Below are 17,979 nucleotides of genomic sequence, written 5' to 3' on the forward strand. Positions count from 1 at the left end.
GTCCATCAAGTCAAAATGTTTTGACAGATCAATAAATAGGCATATTCCTGTTGATTCCTGCTTCTTGTCTGTCAGACTAATTATACAATTGATGCACTCATAAATGGCAGCTACTGATCTCTTATTTCTGAACCCATGTTGTTTGCTACATAGGACATTTGTTTTATTTAAGAATTCCATAAGTTTGTCATATACAGCTTTTTCTAAGACCTTTGAAATGCAAGAGGTAATTTTGAATGGTCTGTAGTTATTTACATTATCTCTTTCACCTTTTTTTATGTATTGGAATAACCTTAGACGTTTTTAATACATCAGCAAAAGTGCCTGCCTGAAGTGAACAGTCACATAAGTGCATACATATTTAAATTAGGTTTAGAGCACTCTTCTTTAAGCTTGTTGCAGGTTCACTATTAGTGCCTGCAGAGATGGAGTTCCTGCTTCTGCTACTTTTTCTTGTGAGACAGCACTGATGTACACTGATCTACTACTTGGGCTTATTTTATGTTCACTGGAATGAGTTTTCTTTTTTATGTTTGATTTTTTTATATAGTCAGTAACATCATTAAAAAATTATTAAATGTGCTGGCTACTTTTGAGAGGTTTGTTACTTTTTTATTTTCTTGTAATAGTGTTTTTAATTTTTACAGAGATTCTTTTTTTATAAAAGTCCAACGAGAGTCACTCACATACCATCTGTTGTGCTGTGCTGGGAACCGGGGTGGGTAATTCTGTTGGAGAGAAAGCCAGCAGTGCTCAAGTCTGGCCAACAGGTGGCAGCAGTGGAGTCTCACGCAATGTGCAGCGGCCTCATCCATGAAGAGGAGATGGTGCCAGCAAAGCAGGCGTGCCAGCTGTCAGCCGAAGAGAGCTTGGTAGAGGGTAAGAGCAGCCGATGGTTGATAATTTTGTATGCCCGTTTTGTGAAGCAGAGGAGAGCATCCAGGGGATTAGTTACACGAGACAAGAGTTGCAACTAAAGGTCACGTTGGAGCTTGATCATAAAGTCCACATGGCATAATCAGCAGCACATTTGAACTGACGAGGGAGCACAGATGCCTGCAAAGTTCCTCATAAATGATGTAGTGCAAGGCATCTTCATGAGAGTGAGAGAGACGATGGTGGTCTGTGAATACGCTGACTTCTCATCCCTTGATGTGCTCTCGGAAGTAACGTATAGCCTCGTAAATGGCCAGGAGCTCCCAATCAAGGGTGAACCATTTATGCTGAGAGGCTGAAAGTTTTTTGGAGAAGAAATGCAGAGGCTGAGAGAGATCACTAACATGCTGCTGTAAGACAGCTACGATGGAGATATCGCTCATGTCAGAAGTGATGGATAGGCGAGCATCAGCAATAGAATGTGCCACCATGACTACATTTATTGGGGCCGTCTTCAGGTCACAGAAAGAGTGTTTCATGTCTTTGGAGACCTGGAAGTTTTGTTTCAAGCCAAGGAATTGGGTGCAGAGGCCTGAAGAGAAGCGATATGGGTAATATGACGTCAAAAAATAGTTCACCATCCCGAGAAAGCGTCTCAATTCTCAATAGGTTTCAGGAGAGGAATGTTATTGATGAAATCAGATGTCAGGCTGGTACCCTCAGACGAGACAGAATGTCCAAGAAACGAGATCCAGGAGCATCTGTGTTGTGATTATTCATGGCTGATTTCAATGCCGTGGTCAGAAAGGACTTGTAGGACCTGTTGAAGCTGATGTTCATGTTACTCGGCACAGGAAGAAAAAATGAGGCTGTCATTGAGGTACACGAAGCAAAAGGGAAGCAAAAGCAGTATAGAGTGAATAAATTGCTGCCAATTTTGAGCTGCATTTTTAGATCATGCGGCATGAAGCAGTATTCCAATAATCCAAAGGAGGTAGTGATAGCTGTTTTCGGAATGTTGTCCTTAAACATCGAAATCTGGTGGTACACTTTGCAGCAGTCAATCATGGTGAAAACTTGCATGCCGTGAAGTTGCTGGGCGAAGTCCTGAATTTGGGGACTGGGTTAACTTTCCAAAGATGTGTGAGTGTTCAGTTGCAGTAGTCACCACAGAGGTAGAAGGAAACGTCTTTTTCGGTACCAGGTGATTGGGGGACGACCAGTGCTATTACCCAGGTCTAACAGTTCATATATTGCAGCCTTAGCATGACGTACACTATGTGATCAAAAGTATCTGGACACCCACAAAAACATATGTTTTTCATATTAGGTGCATTATGCTGACACCTACTGCCAGGTACGTCATATCAGTGACCTCAGTTGTCATTAGACATTGTAGAGAGCAGAATGGGGCGTTCCGTGGAACTCACAGACTAGGAAAATGGTCAGGTGATTGGGTGTCACTTGTGTCATACATCTGTACGCGAGACCTGCACACTCCTAAACATCCCTATGTTCACTGTTTCCGATGTGAAAGTGAAGTGGAAACGTGAAGGGACACATACAGCACAAAAGCATACAGGCCAATCTCATCTGTTGACTGACAGAGACTACCGACTGTTGAAGAGGGTCGTAATGTGTAATAGGCAGACATCTATCCAGGTCATCACGCAGGATTCCAAACTGTATCACGATCAACTGCAAGTACCATGAAAGTTAGGCCAGAAGTGAGAAAACTTGCATTTCACGGTCGAGCAGCTTCTCATAAGCCATACATCATGCCAGTAAATGCCAAACGATGCCTCACTTGGTATAAGGAGCATAAACACTGGACGATTGAACAGTGGGAAAATGTTGTGTGGAGTGACGAATCATGGTACACAATGTTGCGATCCCAGGGTGTGGGCATGGCGAATGCCTGGTGAACGCCATCTGCTAGCGTGTGTAGCGCCAACAGTAAAATTCGGAGGCGGTGGCGTTATGGTGTGGTTGTGTTTTTCATGTAGGGGCCTTCCACCCCTTGTTTTGAGTGACACTATCACAGCACAGGCCTAAATTGATGTTTTAAGCACCTTCTTGCTTCTCACTGTTCAACAGCAATTCGGGGATAGTGATTGCATCTTTCAACAGAAAGAGTATGTGTTCATAATGTACAGCGTGTGGCGGAGTGGTTACACGACAATAACATCCCTGTAATGAACTGGTCTGTACAGGGTCCTGACCTGATTCCTACAGAACACCTTTGAGATGTTTTGGAACGCCAACTTCGTGCCAGGCCTCACCGACCGACATCGATATCTCTCCTCAGTGCAGCTCTCCGTGAAGAATGGGCTGCTATTCCCCAGGAAACCTTCCAGCACCTGATTGACCCACGAACTAGTAAGCCATTTTCACCGAGGTGTCTGAATACTTTTGATCACATAGTGTAATTTGGTAGCGTTAAGGTGGTGGAGAACCCAGAGATGATGGCTGATTTTTGAGAGAAGATGCCAAGGAGAAATAGAATGGGACAGGGCGCGTAAGCCTAACTGTGCAGCGTGCTTGAGTCCTGTGCACACAGAGGACAGCAGTTCCACACAGCATCACCGAATGTCTTTGGACCACTGAATCTTAGGAGACCTGGAAGTTTTTTTTTCAAGCCAAGGAATTGGTTACAGAGGCCTGAATAGAGGCGACATGGGGAATATGACGTCAAAAAATAGTTCACAATCCCGAGAAAGCATCTCAATTCTGAATAGGTTTCAGGAAAGGAAGGTTATTGATGATATCAGTGCAATCAGATGTCAGGGTGGTGCCCTCAGACGAGACAGAATGTCCAAGAAACGAGATGCAGGAGCATCAGTGTTGTGATTATTCGTGGCTGATTTTGATCTTATCTATCAGCGTGAACCCATTCTTTGGACTGTCCTTGGTTAGCAGAAGGAAATGAGAAGAAGCAGTCGACTTGCACTGAGGTCATCACCAGGACACTGAGGGTTGAACAGGTCGATGGTGAGGTATGTCGTCAGTCCTGTGAAGAGTCATCGATGATCTGCATGCCATCCTTGAAGGAAATGTGAAGGAGAATCGATGTGGCAGGTGCGGGCCCACAAAACAGGCGTAGGTCTGGTAGAGACAGGTGCGGTGGACAAACCGTAGCCCAAAATCTGCACCAAGTCCATGAAAACAGTGTGCGAAAATCGCTATGCAGCTGGCCAGGTGGATGAGAGGTGGTAGATATAAGCGAAATGCGCGCAATGTGTCGAATGACGTAGGTACGAGAGACGCTAGCCCAGAAAGAGGTACATGGCCTGAGGTCTTGGCAGCAGCCTGGGGAGGGTGGCGCGGAAGGCATGGTGCATTGAGCATGGAGGCATAGAATGATGTAGAGATAGGAACGGAGTCTGCGAAAGTTGCAGTCCCGTCTCGCGCAGTAGAAATGACAGTCCTGGTCGACATACTCGTGTGCCAAACTGGAAATGGAAATGAGCGTTTGGCGTCATTGGCCGGGAGACCCCTTGCGGGGCAGGTCCGGCCCCCTCGGTGCAGGTCTTATTACATTCGATGCCACAATGGGCGACCTGAGCACCAGATGGGGATGAAATGATGATGAAGACAACACAACACCCAGTCCCTGAGCGGAGAAAATCTCCGACGCAGCCGGGAATCGATCCCCGGCTCGTAGGATGGCAATCTATCATGCTGACCACTCAGCTATCGGGGCGGACGTATACCAAACTGGCACGGAAGAAGCGGGCTGGCCATTTGGCAGTTTAGCGGTAGCAGAACCAGCACTGGTAAACAAGCAAGCATGAACTGAACCGACCATCACAGCTGCAGAATTCTCTTGCTTAACTGGCGCAGAAGTTGGATAATAACACGTCGATGTGTTTCCTTGTCCTAATATGGTACACTTAATTCCGCATTTTCACCGACGAAAAAATAGAATCCATACCAAATCACGTACTGTTTGGTAGCCCAAGTAAATTTCATTGAATGCTGCACTACACTTCAAAATGACACAGATACATATCACTATTTTCCAACATAGCCACTAAGTCTTTGTAAACAATGGTTCAAACGTTCTACCAATCAATTCCTCGGTGATAAAAATCAGTTCCCCAGTCACAAACAGGACTTAATTTCGTCCAAAACACACAGGAACAGCGTTCCAGCGCCTCCCAGAGAATTTGTTTTGAACTCACTAGAACAAATCAGTCCCGGAGATAAAAATAGTACACGTGTGGTAGTTGAGTTGTTCTGAAGTCATAATCTAGGGAGCGAAGTGATGCTGCTATAAGGACAGACGATAGCACCTAATATTTATCTTAAAACTTGTGGTTTTATTTTTTGATATTTGAAAATAAAATGATTACTCATTGTATGTTTCATTACAAGTTTTAAAAAAACGAAACTGTGATTTTTATAGTGAGGGAAGGGGATGCGGGGTTGGGAATGGGGAGGGGGGAAACTATGATTGAAAAGATTGCATTCTAGCACCTAAAATTTTAGAAATCAAGCATTGGTCCTAAAGCTGTTCGAGAACTGCTCTGTGATCTTTTCAGTTGTTTGTAATTGCAATCACTAGGTATATGCCAGGTATAGAAGTATGAAACTGGAATTTGGTTGCAATAATTACACATCTGTTGTTTGAAACTGAGAAACAATATTTTATTCAAAATAATCACCATTGCTATTTATACATTTCTCCCACCATTCTGGCAGGCTATGAAAGTCACACCAAAAAAACAGTTCTTTTTTATTTTGAAGTGAACCAGTCAGTGAGCAATTTTCCTACATTTTCATATGAACTGGAGTGTTGTTCAGAAAGAGCATGTTCCAATGATTCAAAAAGTTGATAGACAGACAGACCCAAGTCTAGAGAATAAGCCGCATGCCTAGTATTTCCCATCTGAATGCCTCAATCATTTCCCTTATTCGTTTCACTGTATGTGATGGGCGTTATCATGGAGCAATAGTAATAGAACAACCATTGTCTCACCCCACTCTCCATTGTTAACAGATGTATCCAAGATGATGGCGATGACATCATCCGAGATGGGGCCTGTGACTTAGCAACAGCACATGACAATCCAAGAGGGCGGTCATGATGTCAACTGATGGCAGCTTTTGGCAGGAAAGTGCCTCACATCCCTGCCACGACCCCCTGGTGGGAAGTTTTAATTTTGCGGGGAAATTGAGTTATTTGCTTCTATGGGTCACCTGGCAGTTCCCCCCCCCCCCCCCCCCCCCCCCTTTCCGACTTTCTTGCTTGATGATGCTTCACCCTCTTGGAAAATGGGTGGGAATTTCGAATTTTGGAGGGAATTTTGCTCTAAGAGCTTACTCTTGCAGCTGAGGGGAGATAGTGTGGTGTTGCCCCGACTGCAGACAGCTCATGATGTCGTTCAGTTCGAATATAATTTGTTTAAATTTGGATAAATTTGTTTAAATTTATTATCTACATACAGCAGCAGTGGCTTAGTGTGGAATTACCACCACAAGAGGCTGAGATATTAGTGCTTGTTGAGCTCTCGGTGTGGAAGGAGCATGTGTTCTATCGAAGAGCTATTGGTGCCAGACAGGAGGGGTTTTAATAGCTGTATTACATGCACTCATTCAGCCGAGGACTGCACCCATAGCCTCCTACATTAAGAATAGAAGAGAGCATTAATGCTTGAACATATGAAGAGGAAGAATACGATTCTGCAAATAAATGCTTTGCATTAAAGACAAGATATGAAATGCATGGAATGCGTGGAACGCGTGGTTACATCTGTCTCTGCTGGAACTGTCTTAACGTACATATAAGCTTCCACCCCACAAGCGACAACTGCCTCCGACCCAGCAGACCGAAGAACTGAGCTAGTTCGCAAGTTCACCACCAGAGGGCACCGTGATAGGTCACGTGATTGTGCAGTTCAGTCAATAGGAGCACACCATCATGATAACTCAAAATGGCTCAAAGGCTCTGAGCACTATGGGACTTAACTTCTGAAATCATCAGTCCCATAGAACTTAGAACTACTTAAACCCAACTAACCTAAGGACATCACACACATCCTTACCCGAGGCTTGATTCCAACCCGCGACCGTAGCGATTGTGCGGTTCCAGACTGTAGCGCCTAGAACCGCTTGGCCACCCTGGCCGCCCATGTCATGATGATGTCATGTGTTTTTCTCAGCTGCCCTTGTGTCCCAGCCTCCTCGTTCCCCTGGAAGTCTGGAGGGAAAAAATGGCGGGAATAGAACTCAGCCTGTTCTGTGCTGCTGGAGAGAGGAAGGAGTGTACTTTATTTATTTTTGGAACAGTTTATTTAGAGACGGATTTCACGTAGTTTATTTACTGCACTGATACAAGAAACACACCCTCACGTGCTTGGGGGGTCACAGTACACAGTTTACAGACCTGGAAAGTACTCGTAAATAATGCAAAAAAAAAATGGTTCAAATGGCTCTGAGCACTATGGGACTCAACTGCTGAGGTCATTAGTCCCCTAGAACTTAGAACTAGTTAAACCTAACTAACCTAAGGACATCACAAACATCCATGCCCGAGGCAGGATGCGAACCTGCGACTGTAGCGGTCTTGCGGTTCCAGACTGCAGCGCCTTTAACTGCACGGCCACTTCGGCCGGCTGTAAATAATGCAGTACAGTGATGTGCAGAGAAGCAAACATATCGTAAATTACCGAAATAATCCAGTACACAGCATACAGACATGCAAACTGCTCATAGATCACCGAAATAATGCATGTGTAACACTATGTAAACACGCTCACAATGCTTAAACACTCGAAAATAATGCAGTGCACAAACAGTCAGTGCACGTAAAAAACGCAACATATCAGCAACTCGAACCCTGATTCTACTGGATGGAGAGCCTAAGTGCACCCCCTAACACATGGGAACTGTCCAGATGCGGGAGAGGAAGGTTAGGTTAGTGTCCTTTGTTTATATATTACCTGCAAGCATGAAGCATCTTTGCTAAAATTGATCTCGCTATCAACTGCGGTATGTATTACAGTACATCACTTCATATCAATGACGTCTTTCCAGTCCTGACCGTCTACTGGGTATGCTGTTGATTATCACATAATGATTGACTGACGCCACTCTGTTGAGATGGAGGGAGCCTTGATGGAAAACTGGATATCTGCTGCTTGTTGTGGAACATGGGATTAAGTGTAGAAGTCATCACCTTAATACAGTTGTTTGAAAGCGTTCCTCATTGCTACAGACACATCCTATTTCTAAATGCTACGATACACTACACATGTCTTTCTTTTATTTCTTTTATTTTATTTTTTTCACCAATAAGACAACAGTACCTTTCTTTATTTGTGCTACTTCACACTTGTTGTGAACAGCACCTTACGGTGATGGTCAACACTGCAACAATAATCATGTACATGACTGCAAAATGAAGGACCGATGCTTTTCGAAACGGAGCAACGAGACATCCGCTACCCTTTAGTTGGGAAGATGAGATTAATTGTATAGGTCATAGCTGTTGGAACAGCTGCTATGTCTTACATATTTTTGTCAATGAGAAATACTGCGTTTGTGTTTTATTGGTACCAGTCTGTGGTGTGGTAGCTGTATAGTTTATTCCATTCGAGGTTCAGTTTTCTGTGAGAGCCAGAGGATCGAAACGTGTTAATGTCGGTTTAGCAGCAGCTGACAAAAGTCTCTCAGCCATGGTAGAGAAAAAAGTGTATGATGGTGTACACTGATTGAGCGTGTTACAACCGAAAAAAACAATGTATTAAACTGCTTATGAAGGAACAATACAGGAACCCTCTCATGCTGATTGATAGTCTGTTGGATATGGTCATCCTACGGTATAGGCGATAAAACTTTAAATTGGTCTCTGGAAGCGACTTCGAACACAAACCACCTGCTCCAATGAATCAATACTTGTATATTTAATAGGATCGCCACATATGTTTCGGTGATAGACATGAGTGCACACTGTGAGACACAGATCTCCTTCAGACTAGCTGTATGTAGTTTGGAGATGTGATGCAAAATCTTTGTCCTTCCTCCATGCCATGTATGATGTGTAGTCTTCCTAATTTTCCCAACAAGAAATACCACAGTAACTGCACATACTATCTCTCCTACTACCTCATGTTGCAGGTGAAAGCTTCATTTGGCGCTGGTCTTACACACTGTACACGGTTGGCAGAGATATGACACCATGTTCCCATTTCCACTGAGTAGTCAAAACGCGCTGCTGTCACATTAACACAGCTCGTCCTGTTTCCCTAGAGGATGCAAAAGGTCTTAGATATAGTGCTCTCCGAATTCTATATAAGGCCAGACTTAAATTGGGCCGATCACATGGACTAAGCTGTAGGGAGGGCGGGGCAGAGACTTAGAAGACGTTACAAGATGCAGAGGGGCCGATTAAAAAAACAGCACTGGAGTTTCTGTCGTATGGGATCCTTAGCAGATAGGTTCGGTAAAAGTGACTCGTTTCGAGATATGAGAGTGCCACAAATATGATTCACCAGTGGCTGTAATCATTGAAAGATGTCTCTAGAGGATCCAACGCAAGTAATTGGTTGAATGGATAGACTTGATTCCAAATTGCAGACAGTGTTTCTACCAGAAAGCGTAACACTATCAGAGGCTCATGTGTGTACGTGTAGACTCAGAACCGCTTTTTATGCATTGTGACGCTAACGTAGTTGCGACTATCGTGTTTTTAATAGCATGGTCCTTGCGCAAAATGCATGTTGTCGGCTGTAGAATCCCCCTGTGGTCAACTTCAGATGTCATTTCTCAATAGTGTTCCTCGAAAAGGACATCGTGTTCCCTCCACGGACTCCCGTTTGACCTACCTGGTGAGTGTAATCAGACTACAGAAAAAAATTACTCTCCATGCAAAGCGACTCTCATGATCAGTTTAATTTCGAAATAACGAGGACATTCTGTGGTGATCGGTAGTTTTCACATCAAAATAGTCGAAGTTTTTTTCCTGATTTTACGCATTACACAGGGTGGATATTTCTCTACTAATCATTTGTGATCGGTGGCAGTACACTGTGCTGGACGTCACAAAATAATCAGATGTGAGTGCAGTCGAAAGTAAAAAACTATACCGATTCTCCTCATAAAACTAAATGAGAATGGACTTTGTCTATTTTCATGGAAAGAGGACATTTATGATCGTCGCAAATGTTTTTTTTCCTTTTTTTTAATAGTTGCATTATTACAGGAGTAGAGTTGATGTTAAATAATCCAGCACAGAACAGCGGGCGACTTATCTATGAGACCACGGCTCTACTTTGGTGCCAGCTGGAGTGTTTTCCATCTCAGAACGAGAGGCCCATTGGAGGCGTTGAGGACCTGTCTAGTCTGTGATAGTTCGTCGCCAGAGCTGCGCCCCCTAACCATTAGGAGCGGCTGTGTCACTATACTTTAGACGACCAAGATGCATTTCGGCTAGCCATCCTTTTATCTCCTATTGTTTAGTTAACAATACCTGCTTTTGTGTTGTCGAAGGACCCGCGTATCAAGGCGGATAGCGCTAGTACATGTCGCGAGGCTAGTTGTGGGAGTAGCTCCCTCGGTCCTCCATCCCACAGGTGGAGTGAGGGCCTCCATTTTCGGCAGTTTGTGATTGTACATGGAGGAGAACGCACGTTCAGCTGCCGCCTCCTCTGTAGTCTTTTAGGACGACGATTTTCCCCAGTCCTCCATTATGACCCATTCAATATGAGTGCTGGTTTATTAACGACAATTTCGAAGTGTAATTAGAATTGTGATGAATTTTTCCCATAAGCTGTGATAACGTGTATTGGCTTCGATTCTTGGGCTGCAGGGTTATTTTTAGTTCGCATCTTTAGTGAACTCTGATGTCAAACAGCGATAGATGCTCCTCTCTGTCCAACACCAGCATCTAGTCAGTTGAATGTATTACCAACCAAAATGAATGAAGATGGTACCTTACACCCCAGCCTTTTTCCCCGTAGCTTGTAGATGTAGGGTAGAGTTTGAGTGTTTCTGTCACTGGTTTCGAGTACTACTGCGAAATTTTTTCTCAGCTGGATAACACCATGTAGGGTGCCCGGATTTTACAGACCTTACACGAGCTTCATCCATAACGCCAGTACAATACACTATGACATCCTCAGAATGTAATAAGTATATTGTATCAACAAAAAGCAATTGCAGTAATCTCATGTACTAAAAACTAACAGAACAATATCTACCAATATATGGGCAGGGGCACGCATAAGTAAATTAAAGTGAAACGCATTTTAGAGACAAGCCGAGCAGGTGGTTAATGGCATTGGAAAACGCCACTTAACAAGAGAATGACGAGTTTCAGTGCAGAAAGGGTTAAGGCCAGAACAATACATTGTTCCTTTTAATGTTCATACAGCCAGGACCGAGGGTAAGTGGCCAGATAGGTTTAACAGGGCATGGCAACGACCTGGCAAGAAAAATAAAATTCAAAAAAAAGTTCAAATGTGTGTGAATTCCTAAGGGACCAAACTGCTGAGGTCATCGGACCCTAGACTTACACACTACCTAAACTACCTTATGCTAAGAACAACACACACACCCATGCTCAAGGGAGGACTCGAACCTCTGGCAGAAGGTGCTACGCAATCCGTGACATTGTGCCCAAACTACGCGACCACTCCATGTGACAAAAAAAAAAAAAAAACACCTCTAACGAGACAGCGATTGGCTGAAGTCATATTGAGTGATGCAGACCTGAAATTATGGGTAGAGCCCCATTATATAAAAGCATTTTGAGAACTAAAATTCCTAGACTCTCTCTCATCTTGCGGCGGACTACACAAGCGTGTGGAAAATAGCTAGGGCATTGAGAGATTTGCTTCTGCGAAGTGTGGACAATATACTTCATGTATCGTGGTGACAGATAGCAAAGAGGTAGTTAATTATTCCTGTGGGAATTTTTGCAGGCAAAGAAATTGTGCACATCACTCCAACACTTAGCAAGTGTGCAATAGCTATTATTTCGACTAGGGAAAAGTTAACGTTCTATGGAACGCAGGAAAGTTGAGACTGTGAATTCAGTCAAGGCCAGAGTAGGGAATTAGCATTTCAGATCCAGCATGGAGACAACATCATTCCAGATCCCACTTGGTAAAGTACCATTACGCATTAGGCCACAATAAATGTTGAATCAAGATTTTGCTCACTCCAACTGGCATACACTTTGACTATTGAATATCAAAAGCTAGTATACTAACCTACCCTCACATTGAGTACATGAGAGTTTTTCATTGGTTTAAAAAGTAAATTTATTCTCCATCAATTCAGTGCATTGACCAGCTATACCATCGTAGACAAAGGTTAGCTAATGAGGATATTTAATCTTTCCTTCCTATGATAAAATTTTTCCTATGTGGGGATAACGGTTTTAGTAATCACCAATTCAGTATGTCCAAGAGTTAAATAATATGTTGAACATGAATGTTGTGTATCACTTGACCCCTGAAAGCACATTGATAAATTATATGCCTTACAGGGCCCGGTTCATATTTATATAGAATGTCTGTTTAACACCCTGGGCTTGAGAAGGCAGTTCAGATGTTTTGTCCATTCACAAATGGCGACCCTGCTAGGATTCTGATAGATTGAGGGTTTGCTTTTGATTGGTACAAAACACATAATCCTCCCAAAGAATAAGCTGACGCAAAGTGGAAAAAAAATGTAAATGTAAATGTGACTCAACTGTGTAGTAAGTGTAGATAGAATAGTATTCATGTATTTCTTATTTGCTGGCGCAACACATTGTTGAATTGGAGTGTGTTGAGTTCTGACTCAACTCCAGTAACCAAAAGGCTATATAAAAGACGAGGAAACGTGTTCAAATATTGAACATAGGACCGTGGATGATACTGTGATGGAAGATCTTGATAGGATCGAGCTGGACACGCAACAGGTAGATCAGTGTGAACAACACGAGACAGAACGTAGAAATACCGAAAGAGACCGCAAATGGAACACATGATGTTCAACAAGGTCCATACATAGGACATGAGAATGGCGTTGCTAATGAATCAGCCGCTGGGTCTGTAGATAGTAATTTTCAACATATTGAACCAAACGTAATCATATTGAATCAGGCAGGTTTGCAATTGCATGAAAGAATGAGTGTTAGTGCTCTCACACTGTCTTCGGAAGCGAAGGAAATGGTTCACAAAAAACGAGATAGGGAACGAAATGATAATGAAATTAAGACTGTAAGCTGTCAACAGGCGTTTATGTACATCTAAGGGGATAGATGAAAATGTGTGCCCCGACTCTGACTCGAACCCAGGATCTCCTGCTTACATGGCAAATTCTCTATCCATCTGAGCCACTCAGGGCACAAAGGATAATGCAAATGCAAGGATTTATCCCTTGCACGCTCCCCGTGGGACCCACATTCCCAACTTAATGTCCACACACTACATTCAGAGTGCCCCTGCCCATTACACTCATTACTCGCAGCAGACGATCTTACCAAGTCCCGTAAGAGTTCGGGCAATGTGTGTGCATCCAGCACAGAAGAAGAAGGTCAATGACCGGTTAGCTTTAACTATATGAAGATGGTATCTGTTCTTTCGGACATGTCAGAAAAACGAATAGAAGGGCGCATAACACAAGGGCTAAAAGAATTAGATGGGCGCATAACACTGGGGTTGAAAGAAACTAACAAGGAAATACAAAAAACGAGTGATAATATTCAAGGCCAATTAGATTAAATGCAAACTGAAGCTAAGGAAGCGGAAATCACGCTTCAAACGCCCGTTGCAGGGCACAAACATCGACACTGTCCAAACAGACATGGTTACGTTGCGTGAAGTTACGCAACAAAGTGTCAAAAAGGTTAAACAACAAGTCGAAGCTTTTGCCATCAAAGCGACGACGAAAGCGAAACGTGTTATTGCTGAGACGATGTCTCACAAAAGAGCGACATAGTAGCATTAAAGAAATTCGATGCTCGTATTTTAAAAATACAAGAGACAAACGAACACCAATTTCAGCGGGTGAGATCGGAAGTTTTACGTTCGATCGAAAGTCGTGGTGACGTAGAAAGCGTTAGTGAGGAGTCGCAGGCGACGACAGACTCCACTTTAGTGTCAGTAGATACTACTGTGAAGACTACAAAATGAATAGTTGCCGATAATACGACAGCAAGGGTACGCGAAATTACGTGTGACGTAAGATGGAAACGCACATGTGGATGTCAGTCCAAAACCGCAAACCGCGAAGGGGAAATTAGTCCAAACCAGCGTATGCCAGAACCTCACGGTAACCGTAGGGCACAGTGTGGATTACGACCACTTGTTCAAGAAAGAATAACAGGTCAATCGGGCATACAAGAGTGTGGTTTGCAGCAAGGTTCTGTACGACAAGAACAAAGCGTGACATAACGCTGATCGAGTCATAGAGAGGCGTTATGCAACGCCACAACTTGGGCGAACACCGAGGGGTTAGGGGTTGAGTCTACGGCACAAATGTCAGAAAATGAATTAAGTTACACGCGTTTGCATAGATTTGATGCATACCAAGGACAGAATTCCAGTCTTCAAAAACCAGAAGGTACATCACAGAGAGAAGCGAGAGGTTTTGATTATAACCACTTCCTTACAGTGCGGAAATACCAGCACTGTAAGGAAGATGCAAATATTCTTCAAACCCGCACATTTATTGACCAATTTAAAGTAGAAGTACCGACACATTGGCCATTGAAACATAAGCTAGATTTCATTAGCGCATATATGGAGGGAAGTGTTGCTGCATCTATGCAGAAGATAGCAGAAATTTGCGATTCGTATGATTCATTTAGAGCTGCCTTTACAGCAAGATATTGGTCAGCTGAGGCTCAGATGAGAATAAAATATGGATTATTACAAAATGTCTCATTCGAAAATTCGCGTGAGAAGCCAGCAGTCAAATTCTTTGAGAATATGGCTAAAAGGAACCAGTACTTACATAACCCATATAGAGACGGAGAATTGATTCAAATTTGCAAAACGAAACTGCCAATGAAGTATCAACAAACCTTGATAGGACGTAGGGGCGATAATGTAGAAACTTTCAAGGGTGTTTTGAGAGAAGTAGAATTCATGAACGAAAACGACGCTCAAAGACGTCGCGATTCATGACAGAATAATTTTGAAAGAAGACCTAATAGTAAAGAGAGCAATAATAATGGTAGCAATGGTAGGCCGGTATTGGGACTGAATTCTGGACGAAATGGGAATAATTATGGAAGTGGAAACACTAGACCACAGCGTAATGAATATGGTTTTAATAGTGATTGGAACAGGCGGAATATAGACGAAATAGGAATGGAAACTGGAGAACTCGAAATAACCGACAGACTGATTTTAATCAGAAATCGCCAGGTCCGTCGAGGGAAAGCTGATGTGGAGGTGGTGCGAGAGCGAAGCCACAGGCAGATACATCGAGTAGTTACCGGAGAAACGGACCACATATGAAGGTTGAATTACGACCACCAAATCCTAGGAAGCGTAAGGATTGACTGACGTTAGGTATTGCAGAAGTTCATGCAGATAATACACTTTCTGCAGAAACGGATGACAAGGCGACCACAGCAATAAACAGATTAAGATGTGACGTACAAGAATCGGAATTGGGAACAGGGTACAGATACTACGAATAGGGAGGAAGTCACAACTGAGGTACTGGGACGAGATAGAGTGGATTGACACTGACGATGAGGATGAACTCCCAGCATTACCTAGTACTGAACCATTTAATTATGACGAAGCATTAATGTAAATGGTGCAGATGTTTGATTCTGCACAGATACAAAATGATTTTCAGCAGGATAATTCAAATCCTACTGTAACCTGTAACGCTACGATTGCTCAAGACGATAGGATTAACCGACAAAATACTGATCTAGAAGCAGCGAGAATATAATTGGACAATTTAAAAAAGGGAAGCACTTCTCCCCAAACTCTCGATGAAGACCATCAAATCTCGATGGGCGATGACGCAACTATGGATGCCCATAAACACCAAGTTGTGACAGAACAAACACACATAGATCGGTTAAATTACGAAGTAATTGAGGACATATTAAGCGAGGAAGTCGAAGACGAGAGTAATTTGAAGGTAAGTCCGATACTCCATGTAACAGTCAAGGGTATTGTCGTTATCGCAATAGTAGATAGTGGAAGTGAGTTAACGGCGATATCAGAGCCGTCATTTAATCGTTGCAATGGAGACAATGACTTATTCGAATAGAACAAAGATCCAGAGGTGTTAAAGGTCAGACATAAGTGGAAAGACAAGAACTTGGTTGACATTCGTCAGCATTATTTGCTGAAGAATGACGTGCTGTTCTACAGACACATTGGATAGGAACTCTTGCAGTGGTAATATGGCAATTAGCCATGAAATCAAAACAAAAATGGATCACAGATGATACAGCAAACCAATGTAGATACGTTTCAGGTAGCAGATCTCAAGAGGCACAGAGGACGAGCCACAAACATGTAAATATTCAAATATACGTACAATAATACTAATCATTTAAATCGTTAAAGTAGGTCAGAAAAAAATTAGCATGATGTACTAACTAACTAACCTACATATCATCCAACGATGCTCATTCACGAAATAAATGAACCGTTATAAAATAAAATATCTTAAGGTGTAAATAATAAATTTCTGTAATGTACTGAAAAAAACTATTTAAAAATTCATTGTATTATTCCTGTAAATATTCAATGTGAAGTTCATTGTAAATTTAGATAAAGAAACTTGTAAGTAGTGATAACGAGGTGAAATAGAGAACACACGCAGTGCCATGTCACTACAATTGTCTGGGACAGCAATACAAGCTAACGAGACAAGCGGAAAGTCGACGGGAAGCTACAGTCTGAGTGTGAGTGTTTATACGATTGCACAATAGGGCATCAGCGACAAACCGGAGGCTGAACGAAGGAATTTACTGACTCACGCTTCACATTAGTGCGGACACTGAACCAGGTGTATTTAAAAGAATATTGTCCTACGCCTCACCCCAATAGCAAGAGGTCAGGGGAAACCAGCAGCAGCGAGGGACAAACGATGCACACGTGCGAGGAAGGCGAAGCGACCCCATTAGCGGCGACACAATAAAAGCGACTAACAATTGCAAAATGTCGGAAACAGCTCCGTAGTATTACTGCCTCGAGAAATAGACCCGGAATATTTCTCTCAATACCAAATCGAGAAGATAAAAGCTGAAAGCAAATATATCACTTCCGAAATTATCTATTCAAGCTTGACCATATCTCATGACAACATTACTGGGAATCCTTCAGAATAACGTTGGCTGCATAATATATCCTATCCCTATGCCCAAGAAGTTGCAAGTTCCAAGAAAGAAGACATGAAAATACGACAAGAATTGAAGAGAAGAAGGGGTCCCAAGATGAGGGCATAAGACAGCAAGATTCCTTTCTAAAGCCTGTATCTTAAACCAGTATGAGATTTGCCAGAATCAACTGAAAGCAATATCCAACAAAACCATGGCAGTTATTTCATTCAAACTATCAACCAATGGTGATAAAACCATCAAACAGAGTACCCACAATGGGGACATCAAACTGCAGAAATTGTTGAGAGGCTACACTCATCAACTTTGATGGCAACTACACCAAAAAAGGACAAGGCCACCTATGTTGTCAGATCATGGCATTGCCTTGGACGAGCAGTTTGTCGTCAAAACAATGCAATATGCAATTGGCCATGTAATGGCATTCATGATCAAACACTCAGAACTGTAAATGTCGATAATCTTCATCAACATCGCACCGAATCTACAACTGACTAACAGCATCAGCCACCACTGATCGACAGTAGCATCAGGAAGCAAACCCAGCCCAAAGTTTAAATTGCAAAGTAGGTGAAGAAAGAAAGTGATGTGTGACACAAAGTCACTGAAATATTATAAAGAGTGCAAAAGATAATCACTTCAGTAAAGAGTTGAGATGCCTATAAATATTCAGTTGCACCTGTACAACTGAGAATTTGTACTTTGCGTGTTTCAATTGTATTTTAAATTTTAATTTGTAAATTGTAAAAGTATATTCATAAATGTACAATGTTTTATATTTTGTATCTAAT

Source organism: Schistocerca americana, chromosome 3, assembly GCF_021461395.2.
Source record: "Schistocerca americana isolate TAMUIC-IGC-003095 chromosome 3, iqSchAmer2.1, whole genome shotgun sequence".
NCBI lineage: Eukaryota > Metazoa > Arthropoda > Insecta > Orthoptera > Acrididae > Schistocerca > Schistocerca americana.